This window comes from Neovison vison, chromosome 11, assembly GCF_020171115.1.
Source record: "Neovison vison isolate M4711 chromosome 11, ASM_NN_V1, whole genome shotgun sequence".
Classification (NCBI taxonomy): domain Eukaryota; kingdom Metazoa; phylum Chordata; class Mammalia; order Carnivora; family Mustelidae; genus Neogale; species Neogale vison.
In genome coordinates this window covers 46707808-46712479 of record NC_058101.1, presented here as the reverse complement: position 1 = coordinate 46712479, position 4672 = coordinate 46707808, and the positions used below count along the sequence as shown (strand labels likewise).

The following is a 4672-nucleotide window of genomic DNA, read 5'->3' as shown; positions in this document are numbered from 1 at the left end:
GTGTCTAAATGCTACATCGTGGAGGGCAATGATGACAGTCATAAGCAATGGGGCTAGACCAAGTTGTCCCCGCACACTACTGAGGGACAGTGTGTGGTTAGTTATTTCCAAGTTCACTTGATCAAATAATTTGGGCTTCTACTTGATTTTGGAAGGCCTGAATTACACCTGAGGAATAAATTTATTTTCTAGTATCCACTTCATTTTGTGCTTTGTCGTCAGAATCAAAATACTCACTTCAATGCATCCAGAAGTGCACACACATGTGGTTATCCATTTATATACTTTCACATTATACCTTGAAAGCTCTTTTCCTCTTCTCTCGGAAGCTATTGGAAGAAATGGATTAGAAAATTGAAAAATATAAAAGACAGAATCAAGGTGTGTGAAAAACGTAGTGTTTACCGAAGAAGCCAGTCTTCCGGGGTTCGGTGAAAGAACACACATCGCTACCATCGACAGCATCGCGGTCTTGGAGAATCCTGGGGGAAGATTGTAAGAAGGTGATTGGGAATTTCTATTTTTTGCTTCTGCCCACTCTGCATATATCTGCCTGAGGGATAGAAAGTTAATCTCAAGTTATCCAGATTTTTTTTCTTTTTTTGCTGCTGCCAGTGATTTTTAGAAGCTGCAGCTCTTCTAGTTCCCTGAGGCTGAGCGAAGGAGGCCCAGGTGCCACCACCGGCAGCACATTTTGATACATTAAACATAAAAACCCCCCTTTTTCCTCTGCCAAGTGCTCAGCCGTCTGGGTGTAATGTTATTGGTGCCCCTTCCTTTCATTTCTAACTCTTTTACACTTCCAAGTGTCATTTTAGTTGAGTTATTTTGGGCTTTTAAATAACTCAAGCCCAAAGTTACTTAAGCTCAGAACATAGTAGACACGTCCCTGATTATGAAGCGAGTGGAACTAGCTACTTTTTTCCCCTGGTGCTATGGTTTGGAGAGTTGAGTCATATGAGAAAAAGCCACTGTGATGTCAGGAGACCTAGGTTCAATCTTACTTCCATCATTTATGAGACTGGAGTATATAATTTAACTTTTTGGAACCTCAGGCTCCTCATGTGTAAAATGGGTACTTTTTACACATTTACACATTTAACTTTACTAGTTACCAAGTTACAATTTGGTAGCTATCAACCCAGCTCTTGGGATTTTTTTCTTTCTTTCTTTCTTTTTTTTTTTTTTTGCTTTGCTTTACTTCTTCATAACACAGCCTAGGCCAAAATTTGAATCTAATGTACTGATATCCAAGTTGAGAAAGAGAAAATAGGATAATTCCATTGTTATTTTATATGTAAAATAAAGCTTCCAGTTTGAGAAATTTTCACTCTAAGGAAAACTGAAATTTTATCTGTCTGAATCTTTTGTGTTAAAAATTGAGTTTCAAAAGCCTCTAAGTTTTCTCCTCCCCTCTCCCCACCCATGGATAATTTCCTGGGAGATGCAATACTTTAACCCATTCAGGATAAATGAGTTTCAGATAAACTTGAAACAAGTCCTTCTGACAGGGGTATCACTTTCATAGCAGGAGATAAAAGCACAGTACTAATGCTGTGATCTTTTTTTTTTTTTCCCCAAAGAAATGACTGCTGCTGAGTTTTATTATTGCAAACACTATATTCCATGTTGGGAATGCAGCCAGATTCCAGAGACTGAAGGTTTTGTGCCCTAAGTATGAAATGAACACATGATAGTTGTTAGGATTGGTGAAGCAGGGATAAATATCTCTGGCTTTTATTTTAGTGCCTTTTTTTTTTTTAAACAAAAGATTGCAATCCTTTAAATCATCAAAATGCAATCCAATTAAATTTATGAGTGAGAAATTAGAAGGCTTGACATCTATCTAGCATTATAGAAGGAAGACTGAAGTTCCTTTTTCTAGGTTACATTGAAGATCCAGGGAGGAAATGCTGTTCTAGAAAATCTAAGAAACAGAACAATGGAGTTGCCTGTAATGCGAAAACCTCCTGTTGTTAAAATTACACTTTAAAATCCTTAGGAAGGCAACCCATTGGAGGCTGACATCTGCGTAGGGAAATCCACCGCAGACAGTTTCTCTTCCAATATTGGAGCAGATGGCTCTTGTTTTCCTTGGGCACCAGGGGAAGATGTTGGCTTGCATTTGGGGGCAGGTGTGTGAAAAGCAGTTTCCCCTTAGTTAGCCTTACATTCACACTCACTGCGGTGAGGTGAGAGCTTACATTCCAGAGACACATGGAGATCTCCCGAAGGGTAGCAGAACTATGGCCCCATGTCACTTCCATTCCCAGGCGGGGAGGGGTAAGGAATTTTGTTTGGAATCAATTACATTCCTTGTGTAGTTATTTCTCTATCCCACTGTCTCTCTGACTTTCCTTCTCTCTTTTTACCTGAGAGCATATATTTAAAACATAATAAGTTAAATGTGCATATAATGGAAGTCTCCTGAATATGCATTGAACTTCTGTCATTATTTTTAAACTCCTCTGTTTTCAGACTCAGCATTTATTAATGTTTCTGATTGACTTCTTCTTTTATCCCCAGAGCTCAGAGTCACAGAAGCTGATAGAGGATGATGCAAGTTTGCTGAATGGTTGACATACAGTCTCGGTTCTCTGAGACATCGATCCCTACTGGTGTCTGCTCAACTCCACAGGGGACCACGGAGCTTTCTTAGGTGGTTGAGGACTGTCTCTTTTGTTCAAAAATGTTCAGCCTTTTACTCTGTCATAGTGAATAATTTATTTAATACAGTCAACTACAGCTGGGCAAAAAAAAAAAAATCATTTGTGTTTCATCAAAGCAGAGACAAACTTTCTATTCATTCTAGTAAAGAATTTTTAAAATAGTGTTAACTAAGAGAACTTGTGTTTTTTTGGTTCAGAAACCGGACATCTGATAGACGGAAGTTGAGCCTGTGAACTCGAAGTTTTTGAAGTAACGTGGAGCAGAAGGACTTGCAGAAGGACTTGAAAAGAGTGTAGGACTTGCAGCCAATTGAGTGTGACTCATATGCCAGGCTTTGGGTGATGAAACTGACGCTTACTGTAAGCTAGATCCTGTTATAAGAGCTTTTCATATATTAGCTCCTCCTCAATCTACCCCCAAATTCTATGAGGTAAGGTTACTATGTTTCTCTCCATTTTAAAGTCATAGAAACAGAGGCACAGAGAAGTTAGAAAACTTGCCCCAGTCCACCTAGCTAGGAATTAGAACTGGGATTCAAACCTATGCAGTCTGGCTCAATGCCTACATATTTAACTGTTGCCTCTCTGTCTCCCCTCTACTTTATCTCATCTAATCCTCATAAGAACTCTGTAGTGCAGCCACCATTACCCACACTTCACATGTGAGGTTACAAAGCAAACTCAAATTTACCTGCTTATAAGCTGAGTGTTCAGGCCTTGGGACCAGGTTTCTCCAAAAAAGCAGAAAAAAAGAAAAAAAGTCAGAATCCTATTTTAAAGAGGGACCTGAATTTAAGCTGCGGTTATAATGCCTTATACAAGCTCTGGGACCTCATGTCATGCACTTATCCTACTGGCAATTTGCTTTCCTTATCCATAAAGTGGACATGACGATACAGCTCTGCCTGCTTCGTGGGTTTGAGGACAGGAGTGGGTGAAGTAATAGAACAGGTGAAAGCTTGTTTCTTTCCAGTGTCCTTGGCAGTGAGTAAGGGAGTGTGTTTGGATCATTTCCCTTTTACATTTTCAGAGAGACAATATAGTGAGCTGCAACGTGGAAGAGTTACTGTCCTTTCGTGAACATGGAAGTTACTTCCCAGGAGGGACTTGGGTACTGAAGTACTTGGATTTGCTTCATCAATCTGAGTGGTGGAGGATTTTCTAATTTTTCTGACCTTGCTTGGGAGCCCAGGCTCAGGTAGAACCTGGAGGAAAAAAGGAAGGCACTTAAAATAATTTTTTTACAAAAATGAAAAAATACTTTGAGGAAAAAAAGGTGTTTTCTAAAATAAACTATTGTGGTGGTTCCTCTTGTTGAAGTTTTATTCCCATGACACACATACAAATTTATAATCTAGGAAAGTAGAATACAGAAGGCCCAAGGATTATATTTATAAGATCATATAAGGTCTGATATTATTTCAAAACTTACTAAAATTGACAAACATAATATAAGATCCTCAAGGTGTGATTTTGGAAGACTTGGGTGGAGAAAAGTGAGGGCAAAATTTGGACCATGATTATGAAGAATAAGATTTATGAAAGAGAATCCAGTACCAATGGAAGGAAGCTAGAGCCACTGAAAAGAGTCAAATAAATTAGAACTTTGTCTCATCTCTCAATAACTCCTGGGCCTGTGCTTTTACTAAATTCTTATTTCAATCATCTATTGCTACATACTTAGTCTGGGAGCTGGCTAGGTGGTTTTTTGTTTTTGTTTTTTAAAGATTTTATTTATTTATTTGACAGATATAGATCACAAGTAGGCAGAGAGGGAGACAGAGAGAGAGGAGGAAACAGGCTTCCTGCTGAGCAGATAACCTCATGCAGGGCTCCATTCCATGACCCTGGGATCATGACCCAAGCCAAAGGCAGAGGCTTTATCCCACTGAGCCACCCAGGTGCCCCAAGGCTGGGTGGCTTTTTGTTGGTTTTGCCTGTGCACATTCAAGTGGCTCTATTGAGCTACAACGTTAACTGGAGGTTGAGCTCAGCTGAGACAG

General features: G+C 39.4%; 1 long non-coding RNA gene across 2 annotated transcripts; it reads left to right on the top strand.

Annotated features, from left to right (window-relative positions):
* The first annotated feature begins 311 nt into the window (after positions 1 to 311).
* LOC122890115 lies at positions 312 to 3888 on the top strand. 2 transcript variants are annotated; one of them, XR_006381062.1, is made up of 4 exons: positions 312 to 503; positions 2527 to 2659; positions 2867 to 3100; positions 3700 to 3888. It is a non-coding gene; the product is annotated as an uncharacterized LOC122890115 (long non-coding RNA). The 2 variants fall into 2 exon arrangements; XR_006381061.1 differs by having other exon boundaries at positions 2867 to 3888.
* The last annotated feature ends 784 nt before the right edge of the window (positions 3889 to 4672 follow it).